The sequence below is a fragment of the Leuresthes tenuis genome, unplaced genomic scaffold, assembly GCF_036924035.1.
Source record: "Leuresthes tenuis unplaced genomic scaffold, fLeuTen1.0.hap1 SCAF_19, whole genome shotgun sequence".
In the NCBI taxonomy this organism is placed as follows: Eukaryota; Metazoa; Chordata; class Actinopteri; order Atheriniformes; family Atherinopsidae; genus Leuresthes; species Leuresthes tenuis.
The window spans coordinates 12,625,647-12,640,000 of record NW_027325373.1 but is presented as its reverse complement, the minus strand read 5'-3'; positions in this window follow the sequence as shown (position 1 = coordinate 12,640,000).

Below are 14,354 nucleotides of genomic sequence, written 5' to 3'. Positions count from 1 at the left end.
GAGCCGAAAATTAAATTCTTCTTTTTTTATTTTTTTTCCAGGCACTTTGAGGGTAACAAGTGGAGTGAATCTCCATTACTACTACAACCATCAGTCAGGTATTAGCATGATTCAAACTTGCTGCGCCTTTCTCCTCCCTCTAAGTTCAAGAGGGGGTGGCACATGAGGAAATAAGAGTGAGGAAGAGCAGAGTAAATGTGGGCATACAGGAGGCTAAAAGCATTTTCCTTTTTTCTCTTCCACTACTTGTCTCCCTACTTTAGGCCTTGGGGAGATAATGAGGGCCTTGCCTTTGTAAACATTATTTCTGGCATATTGCAGCAGCAATGAGCTATTATTTTTGCCCTGAATTTTAATAATGTGAAAGCTAATATGCTCCAGAAAGAAGGAAACACATAGGGAAGCCTAAGTACAATAGGCAAACATTGCTTTCCTACTCTCAGCAAGGAGGCCACTCAACAGCAACATCAAACGCTTGCTCTGCTGTGCTGGTTCAGGTTAATTGCACACCTATTGTTCCTACAAAGGTTCCTGGGAAAGCAAAGAAGGAGATTTTCGTCAAAAAGAGAGGGACTGGTGATGAAGCTGAATGAACATGTTCTAAATCAATATCACACCTACAATAGTGCCTCTGAGCCAACTACAGCCTAAAACCCCATCGATCACGCATTACAACAGAATTAAATTGATTGTCATAAATTGTGAGAAATATTTTGTCTTTATGAGCCACATTTCCACCCAAAGTAGCCCAAACCTTTTCTTCCGTGTTTTTTTCTATTTTGGAAACTTCAATAAATCTTTAATTGTAAAGCACTTTTCATGCAAAATATGTAGCACAAAGTGCTTTGTGTAAGCAATAAAAACAGCAAAGATAGAAACTCGTTAGGCATATAGGGAGATGGTAACATCTTATGCACCACCTCTCATCAGTGGTTCTATATCTTTTTTTCCTTGAAGGCCACCTTTTTGTATCTAGTAAAGCAAATCTATTCTCTATTGTCTTACTGCTAAGGAGAGGATCTGTACCCAGGACACTGAGCTGTTAGCTGTGGCTTTCCATCCCCATTACAAAGAGATTTCAATTGTTTTAAACTAGAAATGGTGTATGACTTGGTTGTTGCCAGTTTACAAACACAACACCCCAACACATACTTGGTGATCTCTGGAGATTTCAAACGCATTCGACGCAATTCAGTTCAGTTAAATTCAATTCAATTCACTAGAAAAAGCATAAGCAGTTGCGGCAAAGAGGCATCACAATGCTCAAAAGGCTAGCCTTAAAGTAAAATTTTGCTTCCCCATGAAGAGATTAAGCATAGAATGACTGAAGTATTTAACCAATAAGAAATATTCAACACTGCTACAATTAACCCCTGAGCAAAACAATTTTTTTTTGGAGATAGAGCATTATAGTAAGACTCTCCTGGAACACAACTGGAACACAACAAGTATCTGAGAAGCTTCCTAGTCTGGAAAGTTCCTGCGGTGGGAGCACATGTCTATAATGAAGGATCAAAATTAAATTAGCTGATTATGAACTGATAATGTTAGGAATATTTGAGATTTAGGCACATACATGAAACAAGGAGAACTAGAAATAAAGGAAACAAAATAGAAATAAAGTGAAAAGACATGCTTAGGTTTAATTTAACTTTTGTGTTAGAGGTTAGAAGACTAGGGTATAGTCTTGTCGTTATTGTCTCAATAAAATTAAGTATGAAGATAATCTAAATCTAAAACAAAAAAAAGTAGGTTTTAAAGAAAGATTTTTGCCTCTTAATTGAGTAACATATCAAAATGAAGTTCAAATGCAGTGCTGTTCAGCTAAAAAAACAGCTTGGAGAGCCAAAAAACACTACTTAAACATGCAGCTGCTTTTCTTTTGTACCGCCACGCAGGCTGTGAGTGAACAAGCTAACAAGCAGTCAGCACCAGGACCAAGGTGACTGCAAGTTTAAAGGGCAGGGTTCAGGAACGTAACGGACCCTGTGCTGCCTCACACACTCCCTGGCTGACCATATTTACGAGGTGTAATTTTTATGTGAGCGCCAGGCAACAACAGGTTTAAGAGGGCCAGTGTAACCTTTCTGGGGCCTGGGGTGACCCGCACCTCGGCTACAATATTCTCCCTGGGCCACAATTAGGTCCAGGGCTTCAGTGAGTCACCCCAGCGTCATGCTCTATGGAGGCTCATTTTAGACCGAACTCCCCCCTCCCCAACTTACTTGTTAGCTTTAAAGTGTCACATGTCTCTCTTCTCCTTAGGCAAGGGAACACTTCATACTTAGAATAAACTAGATGGCAGCACATAGCTTTGAACCAAAAAGCTACATTAAGAGTAAAGAGGGGCAGTTAGTCTTAATTCTAGTGCTCCTCTTTCCCCTCCTTACTGTTCCTTTGACTTCCCATCTCTCCAGCATGCTAAACTGTGACAGTTGCCGCGATGTTCTGCGACACAGCGAATATGCGGCAAGAGCTCACTGGGTCTGACCACACAGACTTGTCACCCATATTTATCATCAAACCCCAAACTACCAATTAACTCCAGCGCCCAGCCCCACCTGCCCGTAGGCACAGTGACCTGCCCCCCTTCAGTGTGCTCTGTTCCACACAGCACTAACCCCCTCTCATCTCAACCCTGCTCTATACTCTATACTGTCAAGATGCCCCATGACTCTGTGACATACAGATGCTCAGAGATATTCTTCCCCATCTGCGTTTGTCTGTTTGTCAGACCCCTGAACTTTACAGAAAGGATAAAGTCAATTTGTCTGTGCTTGTTCCAGGCGGAGCTCAGTGTGGCTGTAATAACAACTTATCATCTGAGGGGTAACAGTGAAAGACAAGCTGGCTCCAAAACTGAGGCTCAAGAATCAGGCAGCGTTAGGCACAGTAACCAGTAGCTGCGGTAAACATGCGTGCCAGATAAAGTGTGGTTAAATACGCAGAATAAAGAAATTAATAAAGATGAAAAGGAAAGAGAAAACTGTCAGAAACTGCTCCAAATACTGACCACGTGCCTGATGAAGAGCCATATAGTAATGAGTGTAACTGTGCAACACCAGAGTTGAACAGTTCAGGTAAATATAAAAATCATGAAAACACAAACAGCAAGTTAATCTATGTCAAGAAATATATCATGCCACCATTAAACAGCTTTGTTTTTACGACACAATTACTGCGCTAACTATTCTTTATAATCAAATCAAATTCTAACATAAACAGTTATATTTACTGACACGGCTGCATTTAATTAAAATTGGTGAATTAAATTTTTTTTTTAATTCAGGAATTTCTTTAAAAATATGCTACACTATTTAGAGATTCAAAAGATTGATTAAAAGTAAGGTAACTAAAAAGAGGCTTTTTACATCAGCTTTATGTATAATTGTTTGTTTGGTTATTGTCTCGACTTTGCACTTACTCATATTTAATATACTTTGCTGTTTAGGGTTCATATAAGCTAAAATGCCATATTTGATAGTGGTAAGTGTTATAAGCTTTAACTTTAGCATTCATCTTTTAGATTTTTTTTATACTTTTCTCTTTGCTGAATTATATGTGCTAAATCTGTAAGCACTACTATCTTAGCAGTAGATAAACAACAGTATTGGTGTGTATATATTTGTATCATTGTGCCTTTTTTTCCCCTAAGATCTGCAGACAAATTCAATCAACCAATCATTCAGTCAGTACTTAGCTCATCTTCATAAAGACTGACGGAGCTACGGGCAAAAAGTACTGTATGCGTCTCTGTTGAACACACGTGGCCTCAATGAAAAGGAGATTTTTCAACACATGGTTGACTGAAAACAAGCAGTGGGCGTTCCAAAATGTTTGCATCCAACCATGTCTATGCAGAGACCCCTGACTCATACAACAGGCTAAGGTTCAGTTAAGTGGCTGTTAAAGGTGCCTCCTCACACTGCGTTTTGTTCTTTGACTTTTATTTTTTCTGCTTTTTCCTTTATCTGGCAGAAACAAAGAACATGCATCCATTCATTATCTATACCTCATTTGCGAGAGAGAACCACAAGGGACTGGAGCTTAACCCTGGTGATAATGGGTGTCAAGTGAGAAAACCCATCACTGGGATTAACAGAAACACAGAAACTATTTTGGAAACTTCAATAAATCTTTATTTGTAAAGCACTTTTCATGCAAAATATGTAGCACATAGTGCTTTGTGTAAGCAATAAAAACAGCAAAGATAGAAACTCGTTAGGCATATAGGGAGACGGTAACATCTTATGCACCACCTCTCATCAGTGGTTCTATATCGCCCGACACTCACATTCAAAGCAAGATCATTTTAGATTTGCCAAATATGCAAACACACATCTTTGAACTGTGAGAGGAAGGTGGAGATAATCCATACAGGCACTGAAAGAAGTCCACACAGGACTGCAGAACAGCAGAATGACACTGGATCACAACAAGTCATTTAACCTGAAGGACTACGTTGGTCATTTGTCCGTATTATCTGCCAGTCAAAATTAGTATTTGTGTAATGAGATTTCTGAGTGTTTCTCATCACAAAAACAGCCAGAAAGTCAACATAAGGAGGTAGGAGGAGTGGATGAAGTAAGATCCAATCATGGGACAAATGAACAAGAGACCTGAGTTCAAGTACGCTGTGGAAAATTATTTTGGTCACTTTTTTCTGTCACATTGTTGGACTATGTACCACTAAGCATTTAGTTTGGTTAGGTGTGGCAAAAAAGTACTCAGTTTGTTTTGAACAACAAAAATAATTCTGTTAAAAAAAATCACGGTTAGAAGTAGACTTCCTGCTGATAACATGTGCTGCATGGTGAAGCTTTTTTCTAGATTGCCTTGTTTTAAGAAGAATTTGCACTGCTGGTAGTGGCTATGTCTACTAATTTATTACTGAAAATGACTTGCAGGTCGTAATAACAGGTGCCACTTACAATTTATGGTGTCATTTTTATTGGGAGATAAGTCTTTTAGATTATGTAGTGGAAATGGAGAGAATAATTGCATCAGATGTACTTATCAAAGGGACATATCCATCCTAGCATTAGCCATGGTTTACCCTGTTGAGCAGTGAAAAAGGAACCAACTTAAAATAATTGCCTAATTTGCTAACAAGAAAATAAATTAGGTTTATCCAAAAGGACAAAGTGTTATTTTCAAGTTTATTGAATTCACAGAAGTACGCTGTCTTCACTAAACCAGGAAACTAAAAAAGATTCATGTGAAAAGGGATTTTATATCAACTATAGCTTAAAAGGCTTTTTGACAGTGTAGCTCCACTATATTTTTGGCCTTAGACTGTGATTCAGAGTGGCTTTGGGAACTCATTTCAGAGGATAAAGAGGAGCACATGTAAAACTCAAATGTCAACATCATGGCCATTTGTCGAGGATGAAACTGATCCAGTCAGATTCCAGTGGCAGGCCGCAATCTGAATTATCCTGGATTTTCTTTTCTTTTTTTCCAATTCTATTTATAATTCCATTTATTGTTTTTTGTGTCGTCAATCAAAATCAATATGCCTTCCTTAAAAAAGATAGATTGGTATTAGGGACACCAAGTAATAGGCAGTTAACTATTTGCAGGTTACTCATGGTATATGCACAACACTATCAATATGAATATGCAGTTTTCAGTACTGTGATACCGAGTAAATCCACTGTACTTTGAAATTTTAATTCAGTAACAGTACTTGTGGCTCTTTTCACAGATGCTGTAAAATCATAAGCCTCATCGGCTGGGAGAAGAATTTGATGAGCAAACAGTATAATTCAGAATTTTCTAGGTCCCAGTCCCTTCCTTCGGGGAAATTTTGAATTTACATTATTGTGTTGCATGATGGCAGGAACCAGCCCATCTATCCATCTTCCATCACCTGAGAGATCACCCACTTTGCAATCAGCAATCACTTCTACCCTCTGTGTGGCCCTTATGGCAGATTTATTTATTTCTCTGGGTTTGGAGTAATGCTTCCTTACTTGTTGAAAGTGCCCAACATGTGATGAATATCATATTCTGAAATCTACTGGTCAAGAAATTAAACAGCATGACTGTGTTGCTGGTGTGTTGTACGAATGTTGTGTGTGAAACAGAGACAGATTCTTGAAGTTTTATATGTGTGCATCCAAATTTTCCATCCACTGGAGAGTGTCTGTTTAAGGATAAACTCTGAACCATATTGATGAGTCAAGAGTTCTCTTGATGTCATCCATTAGGAAAGCTTTCAGTGTCTGATTATTTTCACTGATGGACCAAAGAAAAAAGAGAGAGGGAGAAGAGAGGCATGCTGTAAACAGATCACGAGAAATCTTTGCTCATTAAGACAAATTAATTCATTTCTGCCACGAGGGTTCAGGTTTGAGACAGTATACACTGTAAGCCTTGTTTTGTGCAGATGGATGGTAACAACGTTGAAGCAAATGACTCATGACTTGATAACCAAATTTTTTGGCTTGCTCTGAGTTTGTTAGATTTGTTCCATCATCTGACTGAGTTACATGTCGTGTCCTGTTATTATTACTAATAGAATTAATTATTGCTAAAAGTACACAAATATCAACAAAGATTTCATACCGTATAGTATAATCTTTTGGGTAACACTGATTGTGACTTTTTCATTATTTATTGCTCTTTTATCTTCCCAACAAATGTGTCCATGATGATTCATAGGAGTCATGTGTTGGGTAAGCTGAGCACAGATGAGATTTGTTTAGCTTTGTAACATTTTTTATCATTTTCAGACACCTCTCCTGACACAACAACAATTGAATCCAGATTTCCCCTACTTTTTGTTGACACTTGTAATATAAATTTTGACTTCGTGCTCGCCTCTCAGCTGTATCTTGTTCCACAAACCATCTGTCAGCTTTCCTGTGATCACCAAGGAGCATCCTGTCATGTTTTTTTAGAAAAAAAAAATAAAATCCTGGCACTTACAGTAGTGTCCAACTTGAAGCCCTGAACTGGGTTTTGAGTCTTTTGGTCCAGGCTGAGAGAGTGAGAAAAAACAACACACAGTGGTTAAAATGGGAAACAGGAACTTAGATACAATAGAAAAGACCTTTGATCCATGATGAGGGGGAAGACTTCCCTTCTGGGTGCAAACTATTAATGTGAAAGTGACTCTGCCCATTGCACATTTGTTACAACAAATAATGGTCCTAAATTTAGCACACAATGGCAGGCAGACGGGCGACACTTGCACCCAGCCATGCGCAGGAAGGGAGCGAGAGGTAATTGTATGAAAATGAGTGATTTGTTGGGGTCGCTGCTGGTCTGAAGCACGGGACAGTTGGTAACTAAGGGGAAAGGAGGAAAGGATAGACAGAAGAACAGACAAGAGTGTTGAATGATCAAGCTCCGCCAGGTTTGTCCATATGGTACAATAGACCGGTAGGAGTGTAGATCCATGCCTCAGTCAACGCTTTAACAGCTCTTTTGAAAGAAGTGCAACATATTCTGAGCACTGGTTTGTAGCTTTTTCTGTGGCCCAACTTTTTCCAAACCATCTAGATTAGGTTTAGGCCAGATAAATGTGGAGGGCAGGTCAGGTCATCTGACACATCACTCCATCACTGTCTTTCTGGGACAAATAGCCTTACATGTTATAGCAAAGAGGTGTGTTTTGGTATACACTGAGGTCACTGTGCAGCTCAATAAGAGAAACCCAATGGAATGGGTGTCACTCCATGAAGCTGTGGTGGCCAAACTAATTAATATTTGCTTGATCTATAAATAAACTATCACAGCTCCAACTGGCTTAATGTCCCAAACCAAGTGTGCAAATACCTGTTCAGAGTCATTGCATCCTTCATAAATCCAGCTATGGGAACCAAAACTATCAGAAAGAGTAGGGGGTATCCAGGATACAGAGAGCTTTTGACTTATTATGTGCTCTAATCACCCGACTATTGGGTCAACCCAATTGTGCAGCACTTTTAACACAAAGGCCCGATTCACGCATTTTCCTCTGAACAACTGTTGAGATATGGCTCCATGTTGAACTCTGCAAAGAAATGATGTGGTGTCAGGTCTGTAGTGTGATGTCAAAACATCGTGAAAGCACCTCATTGTTTTCAGACTACTGACTTTATTCCACATGGTGATGATGGGCTGTCTTTTCTCTTTGCTTAGTTGAACAGTTCTTGCCATAATGTGCATTATTGCAGAAGTTTAACAGTAGTCAGCACTTCTTACCAACAGTATCTAGTTTCAATATGTTACTTCAAGCTCATTAAAAAGACCTAACCCTGACATTCCACAAAATAGTTTATGATAAAATCAACCTGTTAACTGCAAAGTACCTCATGAGGCTGGTTAGCATGTTGCTAACAGGGTATAGAGTTGTGAGTAAGACAAGCAGCACCAACATTATACTTGCTACTACAATAACAGTTTATCAAATGTGTGGCTTTGTGGTTGAGAAGGGTTTTATTTGATCAATTATGCAGAATATATATATATATTTTTTTTAACATTGTTTTATATTAGGTTTACATTTAGTCTACTTGATACTTCTGCTTATATTTACTGTGGGGACTGTATTACCCATTTTCTTATGATCATACCAATATGCTTGTTGTGCTGTTTTCCAAGACAAAGCACCCTTCTTATAAATGTAAATTTTGTAACATAGTTTGCTTTGTTATCACTTATTTGTATACTAAATAATTGTGTATGTTCCGTAGCCTGATAATGCTGTCTTTACAGGTCATACCAATAATGTAGAATAATTTCTATGCTTGCGCTATGTTGATGTATATTTTTTTATATTTATTGTTTGTATTTTGTATGGGCTGCACGGTGGTGTGGTGGTTAGCACCATCACTTCACAGCAAGAGGGTTTTAGGCTCAACTCCCAGCTGGGGCCTTTCTGTGTGGAGCTTGCATGTTCTCCTCATGTATGTGTTGGTTCTCTCCGGGTTCTCCGGCTTCCTCCCAGTGTCAAAAGACATGCATGTTAGGTTAATTGGTGTCTCTAAAATTGTCCTTAGGAGTGAGTGTGAGCGTGAGTGTGGTTGTGTGTCTCATTTGTCTCTGTGTGGCCCTGTGATGGACTGGGACCTGTCCAGGGTATAGGACTGCTGGTATAGGCTCCATCCCCTCGTGACCCGACTGACGGATTAAGCGGGTATAGAAAATGGATGGATGGATGTATTTTGTATGTATTATACCGACACCGCAACAAAAAAGTGACAAGGGTTTTATGTCAATAATCTATTAGAAACATATTTCTATTCTATTGTGAGGTATTCATGATGATTCATAATATAATCATGGACGAGAGCCTATTGGACGATTAACAGGCTTGAATACCTGTTGTCACTTGTGTTGGGTTTAAAAGCATTATATAATGAACATACTAACCATGATGTCTTCTACTTGTTATAAGATCTACTTGTTAAGCATGATTGTAAACCAGGGCTGTCAGGATATCTAATTTTCACAACAATAATCATCATGGTCAATAGCTTTCACAATAACAATATAATTATTATAATATGAAAAACGTATTACTATTAACAAACCGAGTTTCCCTGTATCCTTTGTTAAAAATTGAAACTGCGCTCAAAATAGGATGTATTGTGATATGGTTTTGATTTTTTGCGTTGAGGTCAAATACGGATATAATAACATGTTTCTCATCAATCTGGTATTGATATTATATTGAAAAATACTATAAAATTCATTAGGCATTTTTAAAGCTTTAGAAATGCATTATGATGACCTATAAATGTAAAAAGATTTAATTAAATGCATGACCTTAACTACAAAATGTCACACATAGGATAGTGTATTCAGTATTGTTCTATAAAAAAAAAAATAAAAAAAATAACATGAGAAAACCCTGAATTAATAGATGTGTTTAAAACAGGCTTTTGTCAAATGCTGGGACACAGGCCTCGTGTATCATCATAAGTGCATTGTGAAAACATTTGATCATTATCACTTGAGCAGAGGTAATTTATAAGCCACTGTATGTTTGATTATGCTCCTCTCCTTAGAATGATATTGGATGAATGATGGCAATGATTTCATGACATGTTTAACTTAATTTCTTAGGACAAAATTCATAATCGGTAAAGTCTAAGAGGAATTTAAAACCATAATCTTACAGGTCAACCATTTTCAAAGAATAGTTCAAAGACCTGTGGAAGTCCTTTATATCCAGTGAAAATTCTGACAAAAGGTGCCCACCATTGGTAACGCAGCAGCTTACAATAATCAAGCAGCAGCAGAGATTATATCAAGCTGGAAGACAAGCTATGAAAGCCCTAAGAGCCATGTTCCTCCAACAAAAACAACAATTACAAAGCCGTGATGGAAAACGGATCTGATTTACGAAAGTTTTACAAGACTGAATGGAGAAAAAGAGGGTGGGAGTAAAGAAAGGGAGTGATCTGTTTTGCATTAACTTTTTTGGATAGCAGTGAGCTTTTCCCAGGTGTTGAGGGATTCCAGAGAGGCTCATGGGAAAGTGTGTTTGTTTGCTAATATGTGGACACATATGTATTGTTTAATGACTTATTACAAGGATGTTCTTACCAGAAAGGTCATCTTTGTGATAACACGTGAAGCACACATGTATAAGTTTCCCTAAACACCCACACCTATCTTTACCACCACTTGTTCCATCTTCCAGCCAGCAGTAGGTAATGTGACATTTAATATCAAGTGAGGAGTGGTTACCGAAAATGTCTTTGTATTAAGGCGAGCAAATATGCACAGATACACACATTCACTAACTGAATGATTAGGCTATAAGGTCTGCGTTTATAGGAGTTGATATCAAACTGTTAAATGTTGTTGCACACAGAGCTGAGAAACTTCAGTTTCACATGCGTTCTAGTTTCCCCCAGCTGAGGAAAGAGCCCCGAGGTGCAGAAGTTCCTACTGAGGATCCTCTCCACGACCCCCTGTAACAAGAGCAGCAAAGTATGTGATGCAATTTGGTTGTGGAAGCTCACAATAGGTTCTGCTGGGGATCATAAAAAACCTGTGGCAGACTGACGAGGAAAAAGGCAAATATTCACTCAAAGGTTTATTATCCATCAAAGGACTACTATTTACAGCAACAATGTAAAAAGTAGCGTTTGGTTTCCATTAATTTTGGCATTACCTGACTTTGTCATTGTTTGGGCCTGTGTTATCCATTAAAATGCATCAGATGTTCTCCCAGAACAGTCTGCTTATTAAAACATTCTTTAAGCAGTAGATAGCAGATAGATGCATAGATACAGAGATAGATGGACACATAAATGGAAAGATTTGTTGTATCATCCTTTTTCTGACAATTGATGTTAAGACAGAGAAGAGGGACGAATAAAGGGGTGGTGGAAAATAATGTCCCCAGCTGGTTTTGGCTATGTAATAAACATGTAAACACTCTACGTTCTCTACCTCATTAGGTGATTGCAGAGGCCGCTTGCTCTCCATAAATCAGGGCCCAGGTTATCAAGGCCTCTGATCTTAACTGTAGTGGGCGCCCAGCTGTCTACTGCTGCACAGACTGGGAACAGCAGGCTTGGAGGAATCCAATTCCCCACCTCTCCCACCTTTCTCATTTTGCTAATAAAAGAGGAGATATGCTCGTAAGTTCATGAATACACATCCAGACCGGTCATCAAACTTGAAGTATGTTGTTTGTCCTGGTGAAACACAATTAGAAAACTGACAGTATAGATACCAGCTCCTTCGTTGATAAGCTATTTTTTCGCCAGGTTTACATTTTTTCTAGTAGATTGAGTCCAAAGGTGTTATGGAGGCATCAAGGAGCAGTTTTTCCTCATCGCAGTCGTGAGAAAAGCACGATCTCCACAGACGAAGCTTGACTGAAAGATGAATAGTTAAAGGAATGAAAAACGGCTGTGTGAGTTTGACTTTAAACGCCTCTCACACCACCATAAAGGTTACTACATGCCAGGTTCAAGCACAGTGTCACTCTCTTATTCCCTAATGTAAAACACACTCTGTGTGCTGTGTGCTTTGCTGGTCTACTAAATGTTACTCTGCTGACATTCTCTCAGGGTTTCTTCAAAAATGTTGGGAGATTCCGTTTTCTGCATATTTTTCCTGTGTTTGACAGTTGGAAATATTAGTTAAAAATAATACAATTGATGACAAAATAAATTATCAAATCATGTGTCAGCAGTAACTGTCGAGATTTAAATCAAAGGAAAATTATATCCAAGGTCATTTTCAACTTACCAGCAGGGAAGAGCACTAAAATATTATTGCTGCATTGCAAGGCTGTGTCACTTAAATGTTTTTAGCCCCCAAAAATAAAATCTCAAAAGCCACATAAAGCTAAAGCACAGCAGATGTTAAAAAGCACAGCAGAGTGTGCAAAAGATTAAATAATACGTACAATTAATGGATACCTTAGCACCTAAATGAGGTGGTGATTAAAAAATATCTATTATCATTAGACTGAAATAAGGACTCCAACTCTGTGAAGTCCTCAGGTTCTCTGCAAATTACTTCCAGTTGTAAGTAAATGTGTGATACATAAACTTCTCCCATTACTGTTCAGCATGTGTTGAAGCTTTTTCAATGATCTGTAGTTGATTTGGAAAAGTCTGCTTTGTTGGATCTGAGAGAGAAGCAGAAGTGTAAATGATTGGTGAAGATACTGAGGCTCCCTCAGAGCTTGAAATGTATTTAAGAGCTGTAGATCCTTTTTGACCTGCTTTTGAGTTGAAAGCCTCCCTCTGTGGACTTAAAATTCAGGGTTCAAGTTTCTGAGCAAGAGGTGTGGAATGAACCTTTCCCTAATCTGACCCCAGGAGACCCTGTCATTAGCTAATGCAAAAACAGGTGGATGGGAATGTTAACCACTCACAGTGATGAAGCCATTTCATTGAATGGTTTGTCAGAGGATACCCAACTGCTATGAAGTCTGAATGGTTGTAGCTGCAGTGAGCGTTTATTCTCTTTGCATCACGGCAGTTTTTTAAAATTCAAATTGAAAGTTGAAAACAACCTTGTTCAGTTCAAAGATCACTAAAAATATGACTCACAAACGTGCAGCATTAAATGTTATTCATGCACAACACTGCTGTTTGGCCCATACCATTCTGAAGTAGCCACAAGCAGGTAGCCTGGAGCCTGGCAAGATGGATGCTCTCAAGATTGGGATCTTGCAAGCCTCATGACAATCCAGCTGCTTTTCAAGGTAAAAGTGCAGTGGAACATTCCAGAAATAAGCCAAACGTGAAGAAAACACAACGTTTCACAGAAATTAAAGATAAAAACAGAAAGTACATTTTGGAAAACAGCTAAATATCCTAATAGATTAAAACATTACAGAAAAAACAACACTGTGACAGAAGACACATTTTAGCTCCCACCATGAAAAAGAAAATGTAACATTCAATAAAACAAGAAGACGTTTTAGTCTTTTTTGAATATATATTACAGTTTTCTGTTCTGCTGATGTGTTGAAAAATTTTACCTTTTCTGTTTTGAGTCTCCTTTTTTTCTGAAATGTTTTTTCTGATTAGCTGTTATCTTTCTGAAATTTAGTAGGTTTTTTTTTCTTCTGTTTTTTTTGTACCTTAGAGTCACAGTCGAAGTGTCATCAATGAATAGTTATATACCAGAAATCATGAAGATATTTTTACAGAGCTTTTGCTTGCACTGTGTCTGGCTTTTTAAGTTAAATGGTACTAAGTATGGCGATGAATCTTCATGAGCTGATAGTATGACAGCAGCAGGTGGACGCAGTGCTGTAACAAACCTGACAAAATCTTTTCTAATTGAATTCAGCCACAATGAGCCATGTGAGAAAATCTTTGGTAAGTGCGGTATTTTGTTCAATTGCTGCACTGAATTGACAATTCAGGCTAGCATGAGTGCTGTCTTGTGTGTCTGAACCACACCCAAGTAGAGCAAACCGCTGTTGATCTGGTTTTAGAGCGCACCCCAGCAGCTGTCCAAAGCCAAACACCTACTGTGACATCAATTGCTGATGCATGGCTGACAGCGCAACACAGATATAAGCTGGAAAACTAACTGAGGAGTGCAGCAGCAGTTTTATATTCACTAGCAAAATTCATAGCTACCCTAGAGGCGTAGTGGAATATATTTAGATAAAGAATACCATTCAGTTCACTTTCCCCAACAGCATTTCCTATGCAGTAATAAAATTATTTATGCCACTGAACCTCTGAACAAAAGTCTGTTTACCATTGCTGCCTCCCTAATATAAACAGATATGTGCATATACCAGCATATTTATGTGCGAAGATAGCAGTGAAGGTTGGGAAATTTGAGATTTTATAAACATGCACATTTAAAAGTCATTTCAAACAGACAACATATATGAAAAAAGTTATGCTGGACATATGAAGTCTGAA